This window comes from Scyliorhinus torazame, chromosome 1 (assembly GCF_047496885.1).
Source record: "Scyliorhinus torazame isolate Kashiwa2021f chromosome 1, sScyTor2.1, whole genome shotgun sequence".
Classification (NCBI taxonomy): Eukaryota; Metazoa; Chordata; class Chondrichthyes; order Carcharhiniformes; family Scyliorhinidae; genus Scyliorhinus; species Scyliorhinus torazame.
In genome coordinates this window covers 264,350,113-264,377,990 of record NC_092707.1, presented here as the reverse complement: position 1 = coordinate 264,377,990, position 27,878 = coordinate 264,350,113, and the positions used below count along the sequence as shown (strand labels likewise).

Genomic DNA, 27,878 nt, shown 5'->3' with positions numbered 1-27,878 from the left:
TCCCTCACTTTCCTCTTTCTATCTTGTCCTGGCTATGTCTCCCTGGCTACTGGCTATTTATTTATTTATGTGTTCGTAAAACAGGTCTCGGAACAGTCGGGTGAATGACTCCCATGTTTTGTGGAAGCCCTCTTCCGACCCACGGATGGTGAATTTGATTTTCTCCATTTGGACAGCTAGTCTGCAGCTTTAGGTGGTGCTACTGATCGCCAACCAAGCAGGATTCTACGGCAGGTGATCAAGGAGACAAAGGCAAGGGGTCCTCCCTCCTCCCCATGAAGAGATCTGGCTGGTCTGATACCCCAACGACCGCCACATTCGGGCTTGGCTCCACTCTCATCCCCAGCACTTTGGACATTGCCTCGAAGAAGGCTGTCCGGTACCCAGCAAGTCTGGGACAAGACCAGAACATGTGGCCTTGGCTGGCCGGGTCTCCTTGGCACCGTTCACATCTATCCTCCATCTCCGGGAAGGACCTGCTCATTCGGGTTCTGGTCAAGTGCGCTCTAGTACTATTTTTAGCTGCGTTGGGTTAAGCCTCACGCATGTGGAGGTTGAGTTGACCCTGTGCAGGGCTTCGTTCCAGAATCCCTACCCTATTTCGAACCCCAAGTGTTCCTCCCATATCCTCCTTGTCGTGTCCAGTTCGGTGTCATCCCTCTCTAGCAGTCGTTCGTACATGTCGCGACATTTCCCTCTGCCTAGTATGTCTGCGTCCAGTAGCTCTTCTAATAGTGTCTGTCGTGGTGGTCGCGGGTATGTCCTTGTCTCCTTCCGCAAGAAATTTTTAAGCTGCAGATATCTGAGTTTGTTGCCATTAGCGAGTTGGAATCTCTGCAGCAGTTCTTCCAGTATTGTGACACTACCGTCAGTGTATAGGTCCCTGACTGTCAATGTCCCCCCAGTCCTGTCTCCACCTTTTGAAGGTGGTATCAGAGAGTACTGGTCTGAACCTGTGGTTATTGCAGATGGGGGCTATGTCGGTCATTTTGGTCAGTCCGAATTGCTGCCATAGTTGTTTCCATGTCTGGAGGGTGGCTATCACTTGGGCTGTTGGGCGTGTTTCTTGGGTGGGATAGGTGTGCCACCGTGTCAAGGGCCCGGAGAGAGGTCCCCTTGCAGGAGGCCTCCTCCATACACACCCACTGGCTCCTTTATCCATCCCATCACTCTTTCCGCTGTCGCTGCCCAGTGGTAGAATTGTAGGTTTGGGAGAGCTAGCGTTTCCCTGGATTTTGTTTTCTGTAGCCTTGCCAATGAATTATTAGTGGGCAGCAAATATTGCTATGGTGAGGAAGTGGGTAGTTGGGGAGGGATTGGCATGGGGGCAGATAGAGGTGGCCTCGTGGAGGCGAACGGGTTTAGGGGCATTGCTGACGGCACCTCTGCCGTTCTTGCCGGCCTAGTGCTCCACGAGTCCAGTGGTGGTGGCTGCAATACGGATGTGGGGACAGTGGCGGCAGCATTTGAGGTTGGAAAGTGCCTCAGTGTGGGCACCGATTTGCGATAATCACAGATTTGCACCGGGAGGGTTGGACATGAGGTTTTGGGGCTGATGACAGGCAAGGATTGAGCGTTTGGGGGAGGCAGCTTTGCGAACTTGGAGCACCTGGAGGAGGAATATGAGCTGCCAGCGAGAATGGGTTTAGATACTTACAGATCCGGGACTTTGTGAGGAAGCAGGTGTCGTCCTTTCCCGGTTTGCCACTCTTGGGATTACGAATGGCAAAGGAGCTGGATGGGTTGATGGAAAACAAAGAACAAAACAGCACAGGAACAGGCTCTTCGGCCCTCTAAGCCTGTGCCGATCACGTGTCCTATCTAGACCAACCGCCTGTATCCTTCTATACCCCGTCTGTTCATGTGCCTATCCAGGTAAGTCTTAAAGGCCGCTAACGTATCTGCCTCAACTACCTCACTTAGCAGTGCATTCCAGGCCACCACCACCCTCTGTGTAAAAACCTTTCCCCGCACATCCCCACAGAACCTGCCCCCCCCTCACCTTGAACTTGTGATTCCCTTGTAATTGTCATTTCATTCCTGGGAAAAAGCCTCCAACTATTCACCCTATCTATATCCCCAATAATTTTATAAACTTCTATCAGGTCGCCCCCTCAGCCTCCGTCTCTCTCGGGAGGACAATCCCAGTTTATTCAATCTCTCCTCATAGCAATACCCTCCACCGGGCAACATCCTGGTAAACCTTTTCTGTACTCTCTCCAAAGCCTCCATGTCCTTCTAGTAGCGTGATGACCAGAATTGGACACAGTATTCCAAATGTGGCCCAACCAACGTTCTATATAACTGTAATATAATTTTCGAGCTTTTATACTCGATACCCCACCCTGTGAAGACAAGCATGCCATATGCTTTCTTTACCACCATTTCCAGCTGTGCTGCCACTTTTAAGGATCTGTGGACCTGCACACCCAGATCTCTCTGTGTCTCTATGCTCCTGATGGTTCTGCCATTTATTTTATAGATCCCACCTGAATTGGATCGACCAAAATGCATCACCTCGCTCCCACACAAACCATACTAGCAAATGTCCCAGCCAGGGAAAAGGTGGGTACGGTGGACCCGTGGTGCTTCAAGAACCCAGGGGGAAGGGAGTATTCTTTTTTTCACATGCGTACAGGGTATATTCCGGAATTGACTTTCCCGGAGCCAGGAGATTTTGGTCGGGGTGGAGGAGGCAGAGTATGCAGGGATAGTAATCTCGGACCTTGCGCCCCATTGGCTTGGGATTCGGTTTAGATCAGGACGGGGGTGAGGGGTGAAGAAGGGGACATGGGACAGTTTTTAGACAAACTGGATTTCCACAGTTGGAGGAAGAGAAGAGGCAGGATCTAGAGGAGGCCTTGGGGCCGAGGGAGATATTGGACAGTATAAGGGGTATGAAGTCGGGGAAGGTCCCGGGGTCCGATGGCTAGCCGGCGGAATTTTATGAGGAGTTTGTGATGGACCTTGCACCACACCAATTGGGAGCGTTTAATAAGACGTTGGGGAAGGGAGAGCTGCGGGAGACGATGACCCAGGCAATGATCACATTAATACTGAAAAAGGGGACGGACCCATTGGAATGTGAGTCATATAGGCCCATATCGCTGCTAAATACAGACGCGAAAGTGCTGGCTAAGTTGGTGGCGGGAAGGATGGAAGGTTGTGTCCTGGGGGTGATTGCGGAGGACCAAACATGCTTCGTAAAGGGCAGACAGCTTACTAGTAATGTAAAGAGGTTGTTAAATGTGATTATGACCCCATCGGGAGCTCAGGTACCAGAGATAGTGGTGTCCATGGATGCGGAGAAGGCATTCAACCTGGTGGAGTGGCGGTACCTGTTTGAGGTCCTGGCAAGGTTTGGGTTTGGGCCGAAGTTTGTGGCATGGGTGCGCCCGTTATATGTGGCACCAAAGATGAGTGTGTGGACCAACGACATGGGTTCACGGAACTTTGAACCACACAGGGAAACAAGGCAGCAGTGCCCGCTGTTTCCACGGCTGTTTGCACTCGCAGTAGAGCCTCTGGCGATGGCTCTTAGGGGGGGGCGGCAGAGAGGCAAGGGATTACGAGGGGACGAAGGGAGCATCGGATGTCGTTCTATGCTGACAACTAACTATTGTATGTTTCAGACCCGTTGGAGAGCATGGAGGATCATGGGCTTGTTGGGGAAGTTTGGGGCATTCTCGGGATTTAAGTTAAATGTAGGGGAAAGCGAAGTGTTCCCGGCGCATGAGTTGGGTCGGCGAGCCAATTTAGGGGGGGGTATGCCATTTAAGGTGGCTAGGGACAGGTTTAAATACCTGGGGATTCAGGGAGCAAGTGAATGGGCGATGCTACACAAATGGAATTTAACAAAACTGGTGGAGGAGGCTAGGGAGGATCTCAAGAGGTGGGACATGCTGTACTTGGCTTTGGCAGGGAGGGTCCAAGCGGTGAAGATGAACATTCTGCCAAGGTTCCTGTTCATATTCCAGACACTCCCGATCTTTATACCGAAGGCCTTCTTTCGGAAACGAGTCACAATTATTTTGGACATTATATGGGTAGGGAAGGTGCCATGGGTTAAGAGGACCCTGTTACAGAGGCAGAGGCAGCAGGGAGGATTGGCGTTGTCGAACCTGCTACATTACTATTGGGTGGCAAACCATGAGAATGTGAGGCAATAGTGGGAAGGAGAGGGGGTAGAATGGGTTAGGATGCAGGAGGAATCCTAGGGGGTCCAGCTTAAGGGCTATGGTAACAGCAGCGTTGTCAATGGCGGCGAGCAGATACTCAGGGAGCCTGGTGGTGCAGTCCATAGTGAAGATCTGGAACCAGGTGGGGAACTTTAGGACAGAGGGGATGTCGGTGTTAACGTCATTGTGTGAAAACCACGGTTTCTGCCAGGGGGATAGATGGCACGTATAGGAAATGGAGAGAAGTGAGGCTGGTTAAGGTGAGGAATTTGTATCTGGAAGAAGGATTTACCAGTATAGTAGAATTGAAGGAGAGTGTAGTGTTCCCGAGAGGAAGTGAGTTTAGGTACCTGCAGGTAAGGGACTTCACGCGGAAGGTTTTGAAAGAGTTCCCCAGGTTGCCGATGTACACCCTGCTGGAGCGACTGCCGCTTCCGGATGTAGAAGGGGAGGATTGGAGACATATACAGGTGGCTGGGGGAACAGGGAGGTGAGCAGATGGTGAAGATTAAGGAGAAGTGGGGGATGTTCGTAACCATGTTTGAGGAGTTGTTTGTCGTGGGGGAGGGGGGGTGAGATGGGAGGGGGGAGGGCGAAAAAGGGGGAAAATTTGTACAGACTGTACAGTTGCTTGTCGGGGACTTTGTTTCCTGAACTGTTTATGTGTTGTGACTTTTTAAAAAAATGTTTTTTCAAGATTTTTATTGTCACAAGTAGGCTTACATTAACACTGCAATGAAGTTACTGTGAAAAGCCCCTCGTCGCCACATTCCAGCAGCTGTTCGAGTACACAGAGGGAGAATTCAGAATGTCTAATTCACCTAACAGCACGTCTTTCAGGACTTGTAGGAGGAAACTGGAGCACCCGGAGGAAACCCACCCAGACACGGGGAGAATGTGCAGACTCTGCACAGGCAATGACCCAAGCCGGGAATCGAACATGGGACCTTGGCGCTGTGAAGTAACAGTGCTAACCACTGTGCTACCAAGCCGCCTATACGTTTTCATATACGTTTGGAATAAAATACATTTTTTAAAAGTAGTCAATCTAAATAAGGAATCTGGATCGGCACAGGCTTGGTGGGCCAAAGAGCATGGCCTTGTGCTGTGCATTGTTTTTTGTTCTAAAAGTAAAATTATGTACACTTGACGGGTTTCTATTTCATAGAGACAGCATATCCACACTCCTGCTGTAGTCTAAGTCAAAACATTATACAAATCAAATCTATCCACTGGAGATTACCTTCCCACAAATTGCAGCCTTCTATATAGCTTTTCAATTATTCAGGAAGGCCAATTAAATGTTACTGTGGTTACCTGCCATCTTTAATTCCATGCTTCAAAGAAATGCCAATCAGAAAGTAGCCATTATTAATAATTAGTTGAACACTGAGAAATTGTTGCTACCAATGTTAAACACCATTTACCACTTTGAATAAAATTTTTGTGGATCAACAACAAAAGGATTCCGTCCTATGACAATCTCTTACAATGGCAAAAGGAATTTTAACATACTCAAAGTGGTAGGGCTTTCATCAATATTTAAGCTTCCTTTAGCATCCATAAATACAAAAAGCAAAATATTAGTAACCTCAGGAAAAAAAATTCAAATTGTGTAATCAGTAGTAAAACATGATTCATTTATTTAATTAATGTAAAAGAAATGAGTGACTAAGGTATGAGCGAATGTAACCAAGTCACGTATAGTTACCCAAGTAATACCCAAATAATAATTTACATTTGTAAATATATTTCTCACTGCAAAATAAATGGAAAACTATTTGCATATTGACCTGTGTTACTTTTTGGATGGCAGAGCACAAGGGTCTCTACACCTTTACTGCTGATGACCATCTTCATTACGTTTAACACGCAATCCCCTTTTTCAATTGCATTGGTCTGAGAAACTATCATGAGGGGTGCGAAAACATGAAGGATCATGAGAGGAGTTAGGTAGGGTAGGACCAGTAAGTGAGACACAACTGAGAGGCAGAACACAAGTGTAGTGGGGTTGGGAGGGGCGCAGAACTGTATAATTAAAACCTACTGGACTTTGAAAAACATCAGTGCATATTGTCTAATAGTGCTAGAAACATGGATCACTGTGATGCTAGTTATTCTGAGACAAACCTTTTCCTGGATCTGAATTCCAAACAAAAGGCTTTCGCTGGACAAATAAATTAAAGAATTAGAATGTGTCTTCTAAAGCACAATTTTTAAAAAATATGGTTACAGCAAGATTTCTGACCATTACTTCCATCAATAATTTGGATTTAGGATTACATTTTCTGATAGTGTTAAAATACAAGGCATGCCATCTCATCTGAAGGGACAGCCTGCAATCTCTGCCACTCCATTTGCATCTGGAGATCATTAAGCCTGGTATGTGTCCAGCAAAAAACCCCAAGGTACAAAATTAAATTTGTTATTACACTTTTCCATGTCATTTGCACATGACTGAAATGTGTCCTAGCCTATTTCACTGGGAGTTTCCAATCCTAACTGGGAAAACTCCAGAAATGCACATCAAGTGCAAATAGAGCAAAATCTCAGCTATGTGACCACCTGTTTCTCCTCATCAGACTAGTGAAGCATCAGCCTGACATAATCATACTCACAGAATCATACCTGACAGACTATTTCCCAGACACCACTACCACCATTCCTGGGTATGTCCTGTCTCACCGGCAGAGGTGGTGGCACAGTGGTATACAGTCAGGGGGGAGTTGCCCTGAGAGTCTTCAGCATTGACTTTGGACCCCCTGGAGCCTCATAGCTTCAGGTTAAACATGGGCAAGGAAACCTCCCGCTGAATACCACGTACCAGCCACCATCAGCTGATGAATAATTACTCCTCCATGTTGAACACCACTTATGGAAGCACTGAGGGTGGCAAGTGCGCAGAATGTGCTCTGGGTGGGGGACGTCAATGTCCATCACCAAGGTGGCTCCGGTAGTACCACCACAGGCTGAGCTGGCTGGGTCCTAAAAGACATAGCTGCTAGACTGGGACTACAGCAGGTGGTGAGGGAACCAACAAGAGGGAAAAACATACTTGACTTCATCCTCTTCAGTCTGCCTGCTGCAGATGCATCTGTCCATGACAGTATTGGTAGAAGTGACCACCGCACAGTCCTTGTGGAGACAGGGCCTGGCACTCCAGAAGGTGGTGGAGTTGATAGGGAACACAAGGACAAGCTGGCCTCACTGGAGGCAGAGATAGTGCTGGTGATGGATAGCTACAAGAGGTTGAGGGAGAAGGTGAAGGACCTTGAGAATCGCTCCAGGAAGCAGAATCGCCGGGTCGTGGGGATGTCTGAAGGGGTCGAAGGAGTGCAGGCCACTAAATATGTAGCAACTATGCTGGAGAAGCTGATGGCGATAGGGGTCTCTGGCTGTCCCCTCGAGGTTGATTGGGCGCACAGAGCGCTGAGGAGGAGGCCGAAGGCAGGGGAGCCACCGAGGGTGGTTAGGCTGCATCGTTTTCTCAATAAGGAAAAAAATCATGAAATGGGCGAAGCAGACGAAGAAGTGCATCTGGGAGGGAAGCAAGCTGAGAATATGCCAGGACCTGGATATGGAGTTGGCCAAGCGGTGGGCTGGCTACAACCGGATCAAGGCTGACCTCTACAAGGAGGGGGTGAAGTTTGGGGTGCTGTATCCTGCTCATCTTTGGGTCATGTATCAGAATCGCAAGTTTTATTTTGATATGCCGGAGGAGGTGAGGGAGTTTATGAGAGGCCATGGACAGGGAGGAATGCAAGGACACTGAACTGTGGAGATGTTCACTGTGGTTTCACAGGATGGGTGGATTGGTGAACTTAATGAGAATGGGAACGCAAATGTGAGGGTGCTTTCTTTTATGTTGGTTTTCAGGGTGTGGGGGGTGAGGGGTGGATTTGGAGAACGGGTTAGAAGGAAGCCTTGGGTAGAGGTCACCATGCTAGCTGATTGTCTGGTTAACGGAAGTGAAGTGGGGGGGTCGACAGGAAGAGGGAGTGGGGAGGGCGGATGGGTTGGTTTTCTGTTTGGTTATGGGGGAATGGGAAGGGGTATGGAGCGATGCTGACGTGGGAATTGCTGGTGTGGCACAGTTGGTTAAGGAGGGATGGCGGCAGACATCTTGAGGAGGGCCCGGAGGAGGCTGGGCATGGACCAGGGGAAGCTGGGTAAAGAAGAGATATGGCTGACTGTCAAGGAAGGGATGGTAGTGCGGCGGGGGGGGACCCCCAACCTGGTTGATTACGCGAAAATGAAGGAGCTGAAAGGGCCGGTTAAACGGTTGCATGTTTTTGCACACTTAAAAGAGTTTGAAGGTGCTCATTGTATTTCTTTAGGAGAAGTTGGGGGATCAGACGAGTTGAGGATGGGGTGGGTGGGGCAGGTGTTCCACTCGAGGTTGGATGTGAAGACCAGGATGGTGGCATTGCTGGCCTTTGAGGTCAACAGTATTGTAGCCGACTTTGGGGGCTGGTACATGATGGCTAGCGAGAAGTTGGAGAGGACGCCTGTGGTGCAAATGAATGTTTATGCCTCAAACTGGGATGGCAAGAATTTTTTGAGGAGGGCTTGAAGCAACGTTCCGGACATGGACACGCATCAGCTGATTATGAGGGAGATTTCAATACAGCAAAAGAGTTGATGAAGTTCATGGAACATAGGGGAGGATCGGACACGTGATGGTTTGGGAGGCCGAAGGCAAAGGAGCTTTCATGCTTTTCACAGGGGCACTGGGTGTTCTCCTGGATAGTTTCTTTGAACTGGATTAGGTGCTGTTGGTGAGGAAGATTGGTTTGGAGTATTGGGCGATTGTGGATTTCAGACCATGCACCGCACTGGGTGGATCTGCAGGTGGTGCAGGGGAAGGTTTACCGGCCGCAGTGGAAGCTGGATGTGGGATTGCTGGCAGACAAGGGGTCTGTGAGAGGGTAACGGCAGCCATTCAAAATTATGTGGAGCTGAATAATACACAGGTCATGGCCTCCACGCTGGGGGAGGCATTGAAGGCGGTAGTAACGGGGGAAATTTATTTCGATTGGGCACATAAGGAGAGAGTAGAATGGGAGAAGAGACTGAAGTTAGTTGGACATCCTGAGGGTGGACCATTGGTATTCTGTGGCGCTGGAGGAGGAGTTACAAAAGGAGAGAGAGACTCCTTTTGGAGTTTGGGCTGGTGTCCATGGGAAAAGCAGTAGGGCAGCTGCTGAGGGCCAGAAGGGCGGTTTATGACTACAGTGAAAAAGCGAGCAGGATGTTGCCGCATCAGTTGAGGAAGCAGGCGGCAGTAAGGAGATTAGAAGGGTGAGGGATGAGAGAGGCACGGTGGTGTTGGAACCAAGGGGGTGAATGGGGTCTTTGAGGCCTTCTATCGGAGGCTATATGAATTGGAGCCTCTGACCAGGGAGAAGTTATGAGGCGGTTTTTGGACAGGCTGGAGTTCCCAAGAGCGGAGGAGGAGAAGTTGCAGGAATTGGGGGCCCCAATTGGGCTGAGGGAGGTGATGGACTGTGTGGGTTTGATGCGGGCGGGGAAGAAACTGGGTCCAGATGGGCTTCCAGCCAGGTTTTATAAGAAGTTAAGAGTCTAAGCTGGGGCCTCTGCATGTTGGGAGGTGATAAAAGGGTCGATGGCAAAGGGGGAACTCCCCCCCTACATTGTCGCAAGTGCCCATATCACTGATTTTAAAGAAGAACAAAGATCCGGAGCAGTGTGGGTCATGTTGTCTTATTTCACGATTAAATGTGGATGCAAGGCTGTTGCCAAAGGTGTTGGCGTCGCAAATAGAGGATTATGGGCCGGGTGTGATAGAAGAGAACCAGACGGGGTTTGTGAAGGGTCAGCAACTGTCGCCGAATGTACGCAGGCTGCTCAACATTATTATGATGCCCTCAGAGGGGCAGGAAGTAGAAGCGATGGTGGCAATGGACGCAGAGAAGGCATTTGACGGGTTGAGTGAGCATATCTGTTGGAGATGTTGGGTCAGTTCAGATTCAGGCAGGGGTTTGTGGATTGGGTTCGGCTATTGTGTAAGGCGCCGAAGACTTGTGTCCAGACAAATGGGATTAGATCGGAGTCCTCTGGGCTACACCGGGGGTGAAGGCAGGGATGCTCGCTTTCCCCACTGCTTTGTGCTCTGGCGATAGATGCATTGAAATGGCGCTTAGGGCTTCAAGGGAGTGGAGGGGGTTGAGCGGGGAGGGGTCGAACACAGGGTCTCTTTGTATGCAGGTGACCTCCTGTTTTACATTTCGAACCCTGTGGGGATATTTGATAGGATCATGGGGATCCTGGGGGAGTTTGGCCATTTCTCAGGATATAAATTGAATATGGGGAAAAGCGAGGTATTCCCAATAAATGCCAGGGGCAGGAGAGGACTGTGGAGGAGTTGCCGTTCCAGGTGGTGGTTGCGAGTTTCCGCTAGTTTCTGACAAGGGTGTTTCTGGAAAGGAATTGATGAGAGGGGGTGGGGAATTGCTGGCTTTGACGTGCCTGTTGATTATTACTGGACAGCAAACATTGCAATGGTTAGGAAGTGGGCAATCGAAGAAGGGTCAGTCTGGGGGCGGATGGAGGCGGCGTCATGGAGGGGGACCAGACTGAGGGCAGTGTTGTTGGCGCCCCTGCCATTCTCGCCAATCCGGTACCCCATGAGCCTGGTGGTGATATCAGCATTGAGGGTTTGGAACCAATGAAGGCAACAGTTCGGACTGGAAGGCATGTTGCTATGGGCGCCAATATGTGACAACCATAGGTTTGTGCTGGCCGGGCTGGACGTGAGATTCCGGAGGAGGTGGCAGGTGGGGATAGAGTACTTCAGGGGCTTGTTTGAGGGAGGAAAATTTGCAGGCCTGGAGGAGCTTGAGGAGACATATCAGTTGCCTGAGGGTAACAGTTTAAGGTACCTGCAGGCGAGGGACTTAGTTAGATAAGAGGTGTCGTCCTTTCCAGAGCAGCCACCTCCGGTGCTTCAAGACAAGTTGTTGTCCGAGGATGACATTGGGGAGGGTGCCAGATATATATGGAGAGCTGGTGGATAGGGAGTGCTTCCTGTGGAGGAGGTCAGATGCAAGTGGGAGGAAGAGTTGGGGGCGACGTTGTGGGCCGCGGTGTGGAGGGAAGCCCTGCGGAGGGTGAATGCTTCCTCGCCGTGTACGGCGTTAAGCTTCATCCAGTTTAAGATGGTGCAAAGAGCTCACATGATGGTCTCGAGGATGAGCCGGTTCTTTTTGGGGGTGGAGAATAGGTGTGGCCGGCGTGCGGGAGAGCCGGTGAACCATGTGCATATGTTTTGGGCATGTCCAAGGTTGAGGAGGTTTTGGAAGGGGTTTTCGGTTGTAATCTCCAATATTCTGGGCTTAGGGTGGCTCCGAGTCCAGAGGTGGCAATATCCAGAGTGTCGGGAGATCCGGGAATTCAGGTGGGGAGAGAGGCCAACGTCTTGGCCTTTGTCTCCCTGATGGTCCGGAGATGGATTTTGTTGAGATGGTGGGACTCAGAGCCGCCGAAGTCGACGGTCTGGGTGAGTGAACTGGCAGAATTTCTGCACGCGGAAAAACTAAAGTTCGACATATGTGGAGTGGAAGAGGGGTTCACCCCGTGGTGGAAGCTGTTTATCAACTTCTTTGAAGTGAATGGGGGGGGGGGGGGGGAGAGTTATGGGTGTTTTGTTTTGTGTGGGAGGCATGATGGGAAGTGAACAAACACGGAAGCGGGATTGGGGTGGAGATGGGGGTGGAGGATTGGAAGGAGATGGAGAGGGTGGGTTGTTACTTTTGCTACCTAATAACAGTACTAATAATCTTCATTAGTGTCACAAGTGTTGAAAAGGTTTGGCTTTTGTATTTTTGTACACATTAAAAATGCCCTCAACAAAATATTTCTGAAAAAAATAATCTTCGGCCAGAAGTGCCATGTGGATGATCCATCTTGGTCTCCTCCGGAGGTCCCCAGCATCACAGATGTCAGTCTTCAGCCAATACAATTCACTCCACATGATATCCAGAAATGGTGGAAGGCCCTGGTTACTGCAAAGGTTATGGGGTTCCCAGATATATGCTGCTCTTGTCCTTCTACTACCACTTGGGTTCTCCAGGGGCTGTTGTTAGCCTCGATAATACCCTCCTTAAGCAGCCGCTGGACTTCGGACCTGATGAAGGTCTTGTCCTGGGTGCTGTACCATCTGCTCCTAGTGGCAACGGGTTTGCAATCCGCAGTTAGATTGGCAAAAAGGGAGAGGGGTCGACCTTGAAGGTCGCGAGGCCGCAAACGGTAAGGGGGGGGTAAGGGCCCGCCGAATTTGAGGGTGACGTCCAGGCCCAACAGGAGTGCAGCGCAGAGATTAGGAAGGACATAGAGGCGGAAGTTACTAAATTCTACGCCCTGGACCGTGAGGATGACTGTACAAAGGCCTTGGACCGGGAAGGAGTGGGATCCGGAGGCTAGGGAGATCCTTTGATTGGCAGGGTGGACCGCGAGGGAGCAGCGCCTTACCGTATCTGGGGGAACAAAGCTTCTGGTGCTCCCGGACTCCAGCAGGCACGAGGTCGCGTGGCCGTTGATTTTAACTGTCGTCGACGCGGTGGGCAGGTTGTGCGGGCGAGATTGGCCCAGCGCATCGAAGCGAGCTGCGGGTAGCCATCGGATGGCGAGCGTGTGCGGTTCCGATGTCGGGATGTCCGGAAACCCTGTGGGGGACAAGATGGCGGTGCCCATGGTGCCCACATTGCGGGGTCGGGACAAGATGGCGGCGACCATGGGGCGCATGTGGCCGAAGGGGGACAAAATGGTGACGCCCATTGGTCGCACATGGACCCGGGAGGAGAAGATGGCAGCTCGCATTGTGCGTCTGGCATAGGCGAGGGGGCGATAGCGGGCGCGATCGCAGCGACTGCGCGGGCCTGGCACACAGCTGCGATGTGGCCCTTTTTACTGCAGGCTTTACAAATTGCAGTGAGGGCCGGGCAGTTTTGGCGGGGGTGCTTCTGCTGACCGCAGAAGTAGCAACGGGGACTCCCGGGGTGCGCGTATCGGTGTGCGGCGCAGGCGTATTGAGAAGGCAGGGCCCTGGCTGAGGAGGTCGTCGCCGGGGTCCAGGAGGGGTAGGAAGTAGAAGGGTGGGCAGCACGGCAGGAGGGGTACGATTGTACGTTACGGGATGCGACCGTCATGGAGAGCACCACGGTTTTCGTCTGCGCCACTTTGAGCATGGCCCCTTCCAGTAATCGTTCTCAGATGCGGTCCAACACAATCCCCGTCACGAAGGTATCGCGCATGAGGAGATTCGCTTGTTCGGCGGCCGTAACGGCCTGACAGTCACAGTCCCGGACGAGTGAAATTAGGGCCCGCCAGAAGTCTTCGATGAGCCCGGCCAGGTGGTAGATGTTTCAGTAGGGGAGCATTTCGGGAACAGTGACCACAATTCAGTAAGTTTTAAAGTGCTGGTGGACAAGGATAAGCGTGGTCCTAGGATGAAGTGCTAAATTGGGGGAAGGCTAATTATAACAATATTAGGCGGGAACTGAAGAACATAGATTGGGGGCGGATGTTTGAGGGCATGGAGGAGGCTTTCAAGTGTCAGTTGAAAGGAATTCAGGACCGGCATGTTCCTGTCAGGAAGAAGGATAAATACGGCAATTTTCGGGAACCTTGGATAATGAGAGATATTGTAGGCCTCGTCAGAAAGAAAAAGGAGGCATTTGTCAGGGCTAAAAGGCTGGGAACAGACGAAGCCTGTGTGGAATATAAGGAAAGTAGGAAGGAACTTAAGCAAGGAGTCAGGAGGGCTAGAAGGGGTCACGAAAAGTCATTGGCAAATAGGGTTAAGGAAAATACCAAGGCTTTTTACACGTACATAAAAAGCAAGAGGGTAGCCAGGGAAAGGGTTGGCCCACTGAAGGATAGACAAGGGAATCTATGTGTGGAGCCAGAGGAAATGGGCGAGGTACTAAATGAATACTTTGCATCAGTATTCACCAAAGAGAAGAAATTGGTAGATGTTGAATCTGGAGAAGGGTGTGTAGATAGCCTGGGTCACATTGAGATCCAAAAAGACGAGGTGTTGGGTGTCTTAAAAAATATTAAGGTAGATAAGTCCCCAGGGCCTGATGGGATCTACCCCAGAATACTGAAGGAGGCTGGAGAGGAAATTGCTGAGGCCTTGACAGAAATCTTTGGATCCTCACGGTCTTCAGGTGATGTCCCGGAGGACTGGAGAATAGCCAATGTTGTTCCTCTGTTTAAGAAGGGTAGCAAGGATAATCCAGGGAACTACAGGCCGGTGAGCCTTACTTCAGTGGTAGGGAAATTACTGGAGAGAATTCTTCGAGACAAATATCCTGGGGGGGGAGATTTGTTAGTGCTCTTGTTTCTCAGGGATCCCCTGCGGTCGTACCCCTGAGAAACAAGTATACCGCTTTGGATACTTGTGGGGGGGGGGACTTACCAGGGGTAAGCCATGGGGTACGGGCCTCTGGCACGGAGTCTGTCCCTGTTGCTCAGAAGGGAAGGGGGGAGAGGAGCAGAGCATTAGTAATTGGGGACTCTATAGTCAGGGGCACAGATAGGAGATTTTGTGGGAGCGTGAGAGACTCACGTTTGGTATGTTGCCTCCCAGGTGCAAGGGTACGTGATGTCTCGGATCGTGTTTTCCGGGTCCTTAGGGGGGAGGGGGAGCAGCCCCAAGTCGTGGTCCACATTGGCACCAACGACATAGGTAGGAAAGGGGACAAGGATGTCAGGCAGGCTTTCAGGGAGCTAGGATGGAAGCTCAGAACTAGAACAAACAGAGTTGTTATCTCTGGGTTGTTGCCCGTGCCACGTGATAGTGAGATGAGGAATAAGGAGAGAGAGCATTTAAACACGTGGCTACAGGGATGGTGCAGGCGGGAGGGATTCAGATTTTTGGATAACTGGGGCTCTTTCTGGGGAAGGTGGGACCTCTACAGACAGGATGGTCTACATCTGAACCTGAGGGGCACAAATATCCTGGGGGGGAGATTTGTTAGTGCTCTTTGGGGGGGTTTAAACGAATGCAGCAGGGGCATGGGAACCTGGATTGTAATTTTAGGGTAAGGGAGAATGAGAGTATAGAGGTCAGGAGCACAGATTTGACATCGCAGGAGGGGGCCAGTGTTCAGGTAGGTGGTCTGAAGTGTGTCTACTTCAATGCCAGGAGTATACGAAACAAGGTAGGGGAACTGGCAGCGTGGGTTGGTACCTGGGACTTCGATGTTGTGGCCATTTCGGAGACATGGATAGAGCAGGGACAGGAATGGATGTTGCAGGTTCCGGGGTTTAGGTGTTTTAGTAAGCTCAGAGAAGGAGGCAAAAGAGGGGGAGGTGTGGCGCTGCTAGTCAAGAGCAGTATTACGGTGGCGGAGAGGATGCTAGATGGGGACTCTTCTGCCGAGGTAGTATGGGCTGAAGTTAGAAACAGGAAAGGAGAGGTCACCCTGTTGGGAGTTTTTTATAGGCCTCCTAATAGTTCTAGGGATGTAGAGGAAAGGATGGCGAAGATGATTCTGGATATGAGCGAAAGTAACAGGGTAGTTATTATGGGAGACTTTAACTTTCCAAATATTGACTGGAAAAGATATAGTTCGAGTACAATAGATGGGTCGTTTTTTGTACAGTGTGTGCAGGAGGGTTTCCTGAAACAATATGTTGACAGGCCAACAAGAGGCGAGGCCACGTTGGATTTGGTTTTGGGTAATGAGCCAGGCCAGGTGTTGGATTTGGAGGTAGGAGAGCACTTTGGGGACAGTGACCACAATTCGGTGACGTTTACGTTAATGATGGAACGGGATAAGTATACACCGCAGGGCAATAGTTATAGCTGGGGGAAGGGCAATTATGATGCCATTAGACGTGACTTGGGGGGGATAAGGTGGAGAAGTAGGCTGCAAGTGTTGGGCACACTGGATAAGTGGGGCTTGTTCAAGGATCAGCTACTGCGTGTTCTTGATAAGTATGTACCGGTCAGACAGGGAGGAAGGCGTCGAGCGAGGGAACCGTGGTTTACCAAGGAAGTGGAATCTCTTGTTAAGAGGAAGAAGGAGGCCTATGTGAAGATGAAGTGTGAAGTTTCGGTTGGGGCGATGGATAGTTACAAGGTAGCGAGGAAGGATCTAAAGAGAGAGCTAAGACGAGCAAGGAGGGGACATGAGAAGTATTTGGCAGGAAGGATCAAGGAAAACCCAAAAGCTTTCTATAGGTATGTCAGGAATAAGCGAATGACTAGGGAAAGAGTAGGACCAGTCAAGGACAGGGATGGGAAATTGTGTGTGGAGTCTGAAGAGATAGGCGAGATACTAAATGAATATTTTTCGTCAGTATTCACTCAGGAAAAAGATAATGTTGTGGAGGAGAATGCTGAGCCCCAGGCTAATAGAATAGATGGCATTGAGGTACGTAGGGAAGAGGTGTTGGCAATTCTGGACAGGCTGAAAATAGATAAGTCCCCGGGACCTGATGGGATTTATCCTAGGATTCTATGGGAGGCCAGGGAAGAGATTGCTGGACCTTTGGCTTTGATTTTTATGTCATCATTGGCTACAGGAATAGTGCCAGAGGACTGGAGGACAGCAAATGTGGTCCCTTGGTTCAAAAAGGGGAGCAGAGACAACCCCGGCAACTATAGGCCGGTGAGCCTCACGTCTGTAGTGGGTAAAGTCTTGGAGGGGATTATAAGAGACAAGATTTATAATCATCTAGATAGGAATAATATGATCAGGGATAGTCAGCATGGCTTTGTGAAGGGTAGGTCATGCCTCACAAACCTTATTGTGTTCTTTGAGAAGGTGACTGAACAGGTAGACGAGGGTAGAGCAGTTGATGTGGTGTATATGGATTTCAGCAAAGCGTTTGATAAGGTTCCCCACGGTAGGCTATTGCAAAAAATACGGAGGCTGGGGATTGAGGGTGATTTAGAGATGTGGATCAGAAATTGGCTAGCTGAAAGAAGACAGAGGGTGGTGGTTGATGGGAAATGTTCAGAATGGAGTACAGTCACAAGTGGAGTACCACAAGGATCTGTTCTGGGGCCGTTGCTGTTTGTCATTTTTATCAATGACCTAGAGGAAGGCGCAGAAGGGTGGGTGAGTAAATTTGCAGACGATACTAAAGTCGGTGGTGTTGTCGATAGTGTGGAAGGATGTAGCAGATTACAGAGGGATATAGATAAGCTGCAGAGCTGGGCCGAGAGGTGGCAAATGGAGTTTAATGTAGAGAAGTGTGAGGTGATTCACTTTGGAAGGAATAACAGGAATGCGGAATATTTGGCTAATGGTAAAGTTCTTGAAAGTGTGGATGAGCAGAGGGATCTAGGTGTCCATGTACATAGATCCCTGAAAGTTGCCACCCAGGTTGATAGGGTTGTGAAGAAGGCCTATGGAGTGTTGGCCTTTATTGGTAGAGGGATTGAGTTCCGGAGTCGGGAGGTCATGTTGCAGCTGTACAGAACTCTGGTACGGCCGCATTTGGAGTATTGCGAACAGTTCTGGTCACCGCATTATAGGAAGGACGTGGAGGCTTTGGAGCGGGTGCAGAGGAGATTTACCAGGATGTTGCCTGGTATGGAGGGAAAATCTTATGAGGAAAGGCTGATGGACTTGAGGTTGTTTTCGTTGGAGAGAAGAAGGTTAAGAGGAGACTTAATAGAGGCATACAAAATGATCAGGGGGTTGGATAGGGTGGACAGTGAGAGCCTTCTCCCGCGGATGGATATGGCTGGCACGAGGGGACATAACTTTAAACTGAGGGGTAATAGATATAGGACAGAGGTCAGAGGTAGGTTCTTTACGCAAAGAGTAGTGAGGCCGTGGAATGCCCTACCTGCTACAGTGGTGAACTCGCCAACATTGAGGGCATTTAAAAGTTTATTGGATAAACATATGGATGATAATGGCATAGTGTAGGTTGGATGGCTTTTGTTTCGGTGCAACATCGTGGGCCGAAGGGCCTGTACTGCGCTGTATTGTTCTATGTTCTATGTTCTATGAGACAGGATCTACTCCCATTTGGAAGCAAATGGACGTATTCGTGAGAGGCAGCATGGTTTTGTGAAGGGGAGGTCGTGTCTCACTAACTTGAAAGAGTTTTTCGAGGTCACTAAGGTGATTGATGCAGGTAGGGCAGTGGATGTTGTCTATATGGACTTCAGTAAGGCCTTTGACAAGGTCCCTCATGCTAGACTAGTACAAAAGGTGAAGTCACACAGGATCAGGGGTGAGCTGGCAAGGTGGTTACAGAACTGGCTAGGTCATAGAAGGCAGAGAGTAGCAATGGATGGATGCTTTTCTAATTGGAGGGCTGTGACCAGTGGTGTTCCACAGGGATCAGTGCTGGGATCTTTGCTGTTTGTAGTATATATAAATGATTTGGAGGAAAATGTAACTGGTCTGATTAGTAATTTTGCAGACGACACAAAGGTTGGTGGAATTGTGGATAGCGATGAGGACTGTCAGAGGATACAGCAGGATTTAGATTGTTTGGAGACTTGGGCGGAGAGATGGCAGATGGAGTTTAATCCGGACAAATGTGAGGTAATGCATTTTGGAAGGTCTAATGCAGGTAGGGAATATACAGTGAATGGTAGAACCCTCAAGAGTATTGAAAGTCAAAGAGATCTAGGAGTACAGGTCCACAGGTCACTGAAAGGGGCAACACAGGTGGAGAAGGTAGTCAAGAAGGCATACGGCATGCTTGCCTTCATTGGCCGGGGCATTGAGTATAAGAATTGGCAAGTCATGTTGCAGCTGTATAGAACCTTAGTTAGGCCACACTTGGAGTATAGTGTTCAATTCTGGTCGCCACACTACCAGAAGGAGGCTTTAGAGAGGGTGCAGAAGAGATTTACCAGAATGTTGCCTGGTATGGAGGGCATTAGCTATGAGGAGCGGTTGAATAAACTCGGTTTGTTCTCACTGGAACGAAGGAGGTTGAGGGGAGACCTGATCGAGGTCTACAAAATTATGACGGACATAGACAGAGTGGATAGTCAGAGGCTTTTCCCCGGGGTAGAGGGGTCAATTACTAGGGGGCATAGGTTTAAGGTGAGAGGGGCAAGGTTTAGAGTAGATGTACGAGGCAAGTTTTCTTACGCAGAGGGTAGTGGGTGCCTGGAACTCGCTCCCGGAGGAGGTGGTGGAAGCAGGGACGATAGTGACATTTGAGGGGCATCTTGACAAATACATGAATAGGATGGGAATAGAGGGATATGGACCCAGGAAGTGTAGAAGATTGTAGTTTAGTCGGGCAGCATGGTCGGCACGGACTTGGAGGGCCTGTTCCTGTGCTGTACATTTCTTTGTTCTTTGTTTGACTCACCAGGTACTTGCGAGCGGGTGGCGAGTACATGCCTGGTGAAGCGCGTGTTCGCCTTCTGCGCGTAGTGTTCCTTAAGGAGTTCCATTGCTTTTGTGTAATTTGTGGCGTCTTGGATCAACGGGAACACGCTGGAGCTCAGTCTGGAGTACAGGACGGTTATCTTCTGAGCCTCCGTTGGCGCAGGGTCCGCCGCGTTGATGTCGGCCTCAAAACATGCTAGCCAGTGAGCAAAGTCTTTCCTGGCGTTGGGCGAGTGCGGATCCAGCTGCAGGCGATCGGGCTTAATTCGGATAACCATTCTGTGGAAAATCTGACTGTAATAAATTGATGCACGCCAATTGCACAGACTAAAGTTGGGTACAACTGTGGCTTTATTACAGTCAGATGCGTGGCCTCCTGCTGCAGCTGACGAAATGGCAGGGCACTGGAGGTCATGCATATTTATACAGTTCTCCGTGGGCGGAGCCAGCCAGCAGGAACTACCGGTGAACCTGTAGTGCAGGTCCTACCTTACATCTCCTATTACAGTGGTTCACCACACTGTGGTTATGAAGGTTACTGCCACTCTGAGCTTCTATGCCACAGGCTCATTTCAGGGCTGCATGCATGACCTGTGCAGTAAGTCCCAGTCAGCAGTGCACAAGTGCATCAGGGAGGTCACAGATGCATTATTTGTGAGGGCCCACATGTACATCAACTTGGATCGGAATAGATGAGCCAGGATGCCAGGGTCTTGGGCTTTGCCCACAAAGCAGGCATGCCCCAGGTGCACGGTTTGATTGACTGCATCCACGTGGCTCTGTGCTCCCCAGGGTGGCATGGGGCTCCTTTTGAACCACAAGGGTTTCTGCTGCTTCAATGTCCATATTGTCTGTGACCACGCAATGTGCATCATTCAGGTGTGTGCATTTCCTGGGGACCCTCCATGATAGTTACATCTTGGGGCACTTGTAGATCCCAGCCATTTTTGAGGGAGAGCAGCGGTGGGAGGGATGGCTCCTTGGGGACGAAGAGGGCCCATTTAGGAGGTGGCTGATGACACGAGTGCAGAGGCCACAAAAAACCACCGAGACACGTTACAATGAGGCTCATGCATCAACACGTGCGCTGGTTGAGCAGCCGATTCGACTGTTCAAGATGCGGTTCCGGTGCCTGGACTGATTGAGGGGAGCCCTCTCATACAGTCCCCAGAGGGTGTGCGTATCTTCATGTTCAGTTATGTTCTGCACAACCTGGCACTGTGGTGGGGAGAGCAGCTGGACCAGGAGGAGATGGAAGAAGGAGGATGTCGAGGGGATCGGTGAGGGACAACTCACAGAAGATGAGGCGGAAGGGACTTTGGGCAATGGTATGGCTTTCATGGCCATTGGGGTGCAGGGCGAGGGATACCCTCCTTGACACTCGATTTGGCGATATCCAGGACTAGGTTATGAAGACTTCTCCCACCATGGGGTTTAACATACACTCACAACTGAGGTGCCTGTGGGACGTCATCGCGATGGTGGCTACATTCATGGACAGGGCACAAAACGATTGACCGGACATTGCAGGAGAATGATGGTGATTTGCAGTGAGAATAGAGCAATGCTCCTCTCATCTTCAGCACTACATCTGACTCTTGCCTGACAGAGAGCTGAACGTGACCTGCCAATAAATGGACTTATCATGGGGCCCAGAGATGCTGGATGACAGATCTCAGCACCTACCGCCTCCTCCGAGGTCAGGGTCATGGTGTTTTTCTCCACCTATGCACAGGTTGGACAAGCCCGCACCGCGTTTTCAGCCCCTGGCATCCTCACCATTAGAGAATATTGTCAGACATGAAAGGCCGGAGTGTTGATGTTAGGGGTCTGTGGTTTAACCTTCCATGGATGGAGAGTTGAGGGGTGGCTGGGAGGTTCGAGCCAGCAGCGGTGTGTTTTTACTGCGCCGTCAGTGTGGTAAGTGGGAGAGACATAGTGCTGCCATTCTCACACTTCAAGAGAATGGCGCACCAATTGTGCACAGGGGTTTGCAGAGCATGGCACCATGACATGATAGCGTGGAGGATCTGTATGGGTGAACGAAACAATTTTTGAAACAAGTGCGAAGTTAAAATAGTGACTTATCCCTGCTAGTGCCTGGGTTCAATCGTGCCCACTAAGTGCCTATAGCTTCTTACTCCTCATCACTCTCCTGCTACGTCTAAGTGTATCCCCAGGATCCACAGCTGAGGTTCAGATGGCCTGCTGACTTCTACGCCGTTTCTTGAGATGAGCCTAGCGGTCGCCCCCTGTGGGGCCTGGTTCTTCAGGGTCCTGGCCTTCTTTGCTGCCTTCCTCAGTATGCAGGGCTGGTGGTGTGTCGCTCACACAGAGAGGGGTTGTCAGATGAACAGGACACCCCCAGGGTCTCCTGGGTGGAAGGCCCCAAGTGCGCTCCTGCGGGTTCCCACAGGCACCTGAGCTCCTCCATGCGATAGAGGGGCAGCTGGAGTGAGATCCACAAGTCCCGCCATCCTCAGCACTGATACTTGTGGATTCCTACTTGCACCTCCACCATGGAGGTCATGACCCGAACCACGGAGCGGACACCACCCACCATGGATTGAATGCCCTGCGCGGTCTCTCCACTGCGGATGCCACCCTCACAGTGTTGGCCTCATTACGTTGGAGGTGACGACACCATTTACTCGGACAAAAGGCATTGCAACTCCTCCAGTTGGCCTTGCAGTTCGAGGAGGGGTGCTGTGACCTCTTCCTAATGGTCTTGGCTCCTTTGTAGCTCCAGCAGCTCTGGGATGTCTGGACCCAGGGGCATGTCATCGGCCTGAGGCTCAGCAGGGTCCTGGGCTCCAACATTCTCCGAGTGCCAGATCCCTGACCTGTTCCTTCCTCCCCCACCTGCTGTGGATCTTCAGCTGTGAGGTGCTCATTAGTGTCTGACCCAAAATCATCCCTACTAGTTAATCCCACCAAGGTGTGAGCATCTGCACTTGTGGCGGGTGCGGGTGACAGCTGTGATGCCTCCTTGATGCTTATCTCCGAGATGTCTCACTTGGGTCACCAGAGGGCACGAGGACGGTCTGAGCTGATCAACTGATTAACGTGCAAGGGAAGTGAGATGAAATTAGTGTAATGGGGAATAAATGATGGGGGAAAGTTAACTCACATGACACTTGTACCGCGGCTGCATATCTTGAGGCTTCTCACTTTCGTCTACTGCCCCACCTTGCCCTTTGCACAGGTGAGGTGCTGCTCCTCACCAGTCATAGAATATTAGGCTCCTCAACTTGGGCATGACTCCGGAAGGCTGTGCCCACTCAGGCCTGTTGAGCTCGAGTTTGTTCTGCAATGAGGCAGATGGGGACAGTGTAGGTGGGAGTCCTGCCGGGCCAGATGGTGATGAAGGCGGGCATGCATAGGACATGAGTGGGAGCGTTGATGTGAGGTGCAGATTATTTACTGGGGAGACCGTGGGGAGTGTGTGTGTTTTGGGCAGGGGGTGGAAGCACCATGACAAGTGTTGGCAATCTGTGGGATGGCAATCCGTGAGATCAGAGATCATGGAAGTGTGATGGATGTATGAAGTGGTGCAGTGAAAGACATTTGGAGGCAGACCTACCCTGACTGCACGCAGAAGGTCATTCAGCTTCTTCCGGAACTGTTGCCCCATCCTCTTATGGAGTAAGCTGGCAATCAGTTTCACGGTCACTTCCTCCTTACTCCCTGGTGGGTCTGGTGACCTTGCTTGATGGACATCTGCACGATTGCAGGTATAATAATAGTTATAAAATGATTTCTTATAATAATCTTTATTGTCACAAGTAGGCTTACATTAACACTGCAATGAAGTTACTGTGAAAAGCCCTTGGTCGCCACATTCCGGCGCCTGTTCGGATACACAGAGGGAGAATTCAGAATGTCCAATTCACCTAACAGCACGTCTTTCGGGACTTGTGGGAGGAACCCTGAGCACCCGGAGGAAACCCACGCAGCCACAGGGAGAATATGCAGACTCTGCACAGACAGTGACCCAAGCCAGGAAACGAATCTGTGATGCAACAGTGCTAACCACTGTACTACCATGCCGCCCACTGTCAAGCCTCTGCTTCACAGGGCAGCACGGTGGCGCCGTGGTCAGCATTGCTGCCTCACGGCGCCGAGGTCCCAGGTTCGATCCCAGCTCTGGGTCACTGTCAGTGTGGAGTTTGCACATTCTCCCTGTGTTTATGTGGGTTTCGCCCCCACAACCCAAAGATGTGCAGGGTAGGTGGATTGGCCACATTAAATTGCCCCTTAATTGGAAAAAATGAATTGGGTACTCTAAATTTATTTTTTAAAAAGCCTCTGCTTCACACCATCCAGAGGTTTGGTGAGGGATCCTTCCATGAGTCATGATGCTGTCTTCCTGACAGCCAACCCCTCGAATGGATTTGGAATAAGTGCTGGGGTTGCGTTTAAAATGAGCGCCCCACTGAATACAGATATTAAATTTTTCTGGGACGCGTGTTTCTGGGACGTGTGTATAAGAGACAAGCCAGCACCAGCACGGCGAGAATCACATGGAAAAGATTTTGTTAAAGAGGCTGAATATTTGGTGAAGTTTCCCATCGTCGGCGCTGGGAGGATTCTCTTTGGTTTACTCATCATAACCGACACTTTGAAAAAATCCCACATCCATACTCACACACATAATCCCATTTCACATGAAATGACAATGATACTGCAAAAATTATTGAGAAATCTAATTTTTCCTCACACTTCCAATATGCCTGATGGCAGGTGCCAAAGTGCAAAGAGTTTCCTGATCAGCCATACTGCAGAATGCAACGTTATATCACGGCAGTACTTTGCAAAGTATAATCATGGACCAATCTGATGGAAGTCCATATTCGCCAATGTCCTCTTGGGGCATGGCACCTGATGGAGGAAGAGGATATTTGGGAATTCTTCTGGCACTTGGTGGTTCTATCAGCATGACTATGACCATATTGTGTAGAAACTATAAATTGGCGAGCTTAATTATTATTGTATGCTAATTCAGCTAAATTTTCAATTTAAACGTTAAAAAAACGCTAGTATAAGCCGTAAAATGGTAGAGACAGTTTCCAGATTGTTGATATAGGCAGTATTAGGAAGAGGAGCATGTTGTGTGACTTGGTGGTGTTGAGGGGAATTCCTGCAGTCTGCATGTACACGACCACTCAAGTAGATGTTAAAGATCCCACAACATTATTATGTAGGGGCATTTTCCTGGCCAATTTGTATCCCTCAATCAATTGGGGAGATGGTGATAATGTCGATTGGAGTAGTAATCCAGAGGCTTAGGCTGGTGCTCTGGGAAGGGAGGTTTGAATGCCACAATGGCAGCTGGTAGAATTTAAATTCAACTAATGCATCTGGAATATAAAGCTAGTCTCAGCAATGGTGACCATGACAGCTATCATCCATTGTTATGAAAATCCATCTGGTTCACTCATATCCTTTAGGGAAGGAGGTTGCCCCTTTAGGATAGGAAATCTGCCATCCTCACCTAATCTGACCTACATGTGAATCCAGTCCTACAGCAAAATAGCTGACTCTGAACTACCCTCTAAAATGGCCTCACAACCACTTGGGTCAAGCGTAATCAGGGATAGGCAATAAATGTTGGTTTTGTGGGTGACATACACAGCTGGATGAAAGAATAAAGAAAAAAAACATTAAAAAAAGATGTGACAATTACCAGATTCTTTCATCAGAAGTGTGTGTGCGTGTCCATCAGAGTCAGCATCTGTCTGCAGGAGCTTTCTGGATGCAAATTGACTGCTATGTTTTCTCTTTACAACTGTAATAACTATACTTCAATACTACTTCATTAGCACTTTGGGATGTCCTCTGGTTAGCAAAGGTACCATATAAATGCAAGTTTTTCTTTTCAGTATCTAACAGCAATTTAAACCAACATTAACCTTGGACAGTGAAATGTTTTTTTTTTTACACAGAAAACAATCAGTGAATAAAATATCACAAAAAAGACTTATTTATGAGTAATCCAAAAGACAAGGTCAGAGTGAGTAAAGTAATTACTGCTTCTAGAAAAGTTTTCAAACAGTCGAGATCTTTTAAAATGCTAAAATTCAGCTGTTACGTTCCTCTCTGCATTTAACATTTAAGATCTTTCTGTCAAATCCTTCCATTGTCCAGTTACCCAGTAACCCTACTGGGAGCAGCTGTATACACTCATTTGTGGTTTACCAGGAAGTCAATGGAGTCTGGATATAAAATGCCTTGGCTGCACAATACCTGGTTTCACTGCAAACGTTTGCTAAAGTGTGGAAGTTGCCAGCTGCCTTTTACCACAACAATCCAGTCAACGAAACTCTTCAGAAATAGAAACAGTATTTTCATGAATAGGACTGGTTGTCAGACATGTACTCTCCAATTGTCAACAGAGCCCAATGCATTCTTTCAGAGACCTTGAAAGGCCATCATTGACTTACAAAGAAGTACTAGGTTTAATGATGCTGTATTAAAGTTTATACGTAAATAAAGTAAACTAAATGGAAAGCTGTAAGAAGCAAAAGTGGGTTTGAGCTAAAAATTCAAAAGGAATGAAGCCAAGAATGACACAAATAGATGAGGCTTATCATAATCTTTACCATTGTTACAAGTAGGTTTATATTAACACTGGAATGAAGTTACTGTGAAAATCCCTCAGTCGCCACATTCCGGCGCCTGTTCGGGTACACTGAGGGAGAATTCAGAATATCCAATTCACTTACAGAACATCTTTCAGGAATTGTGGGAGGAAACAGGAGCATGCGGAGGAAACCCACGCAGACATGGGGAGAACTTGCAGACTCTGCACAGACAATGACGACTTTAGTTCACAGTTTGCAGAACTTTCCGTTGGTCGAGCTGGCCCGGGCGCCCGACACAGCACATGAAATTGCACGAGAAGTATGTGTCCCAACGCCATGGTGCTCACGTACAACATTCTGGTTGGCAGCGATATGTGGGTGTCTGAAGCCCCTCCGTCGCCAATTAAGCAGGCAATTGAGCCCATTAAGGAGGCAATTGGTGGTGATTTTACGTGGTCCATCCACTTTTACAGTTGGTGAATGAGCCAATCAACCAGCCAACCTTCACGTTTTCTTCCCGTAACCCCCCACATCCCCGACCCCACAGCACTGCGCCTTTCTTCACACACATTTCACACTGGTTGCCAGTGAATCGGCCAGATAACCAATTGAAATTGAGGTCGGGACCCGAGGGCAGGATAAAACGTTGGGGTGATATATAAATATATATATATATATATATATATATATTTTTTTTAAATAAACTTAAGAGTTCCCAATTCAATTTTTCCAATTAAGGGGAAATTTAGTGTAGCCAATCCACCTAGCCTGCACATCTTTTGGGTTGTGGAGGCGAACCACACGCAAACACGGGGAGAATGTGCAAACTCCACACAGAGCCAGGATCGAACCTGGGACCACGGCACCATGAGGCAGCAGTGCTAACCACTGCGCCACCATGCTGCCCTTTACGTCGAGGTGATATAAACTAAAAAAGACTTGAGGGCTGAGCTCTATCAGGTTCTTGAATTTGCAATGTTGATGCAGTTTGCAGCATTTCGCTGAGCTTATTTCATTTTTACAGTCCTATAGTTCTACAGCTACTTGATAGCCTTCAGGGAGCCTGCTGGAGACACCTACCCTCACCTTGTCCGTCCTCTTTCTGTATCCCCCCCATACCCGCGAAGCACTAAGCCTTTCTTAGCGCACATATCACTGGTTGCCAGTGATTTGGCCAGCTAGCCAATTTAAACTGCGATCGGGACCCAATCTGGAAGGTCATATCGCGGCCATTTCCGGTCCTGCCGACCACGAGCGCCCAATCAGCGCAAGATTCAGGCTTAAGTATTGTATTTACATGCATTTTTCAAAATTAAAAAAAAACTTTACCAAAGCAGATAAAGGTAAGGTTGCCATAGTCCCAGATGACCAGAGACTGCTTTTCTCTTTGAGGGGAGTGCTAACTGGTGGTGGTTTAACCTGAGTGTCGCCACACCTCAGGCGAGGGGTAAGGTTGAGAAGGGAGGGCTTCAGTCAGTAGGGGAATTGAAACTGTGCTGCTGACCTCGCTCTGCATCACGAACCAGCTGTCTAGCCAACTGAGCTAAACCGGTTTTCCAAAGCACAAATGTGTTCAATGATTAACACGATGCAGTTAGTATGCTGAGCCCCCTCATATACTGCATAGAGATTAGGTTGACAGACTGCAGCTTTCTGTAGAGAGGGTTTGGTTGTTGCTGTATTCTGTTTGAATGGCCATTCCCAACTCCAATGAGTTTGCTGTTCCACGTAAAATGAGGCTGGTTGCTTTAACAGTCGGGCCAGACAGCTGC

The 27,878-nt window shown here is 49.3% G+C and overlaps 1 protein-coding gene across 4 annotated transcripts in view; it reads right to left on the bottom strand.

Moving 5' to 3' along the window:
• kiz (kizuna centrosomal protein) overlaps positions 1-27,878 on the bottom strand; it is a 342,742-nt gene that overhangs the window by 95,717 nt on the left and 219,147 nt on the right. The window lies entirely within an intron of this gene.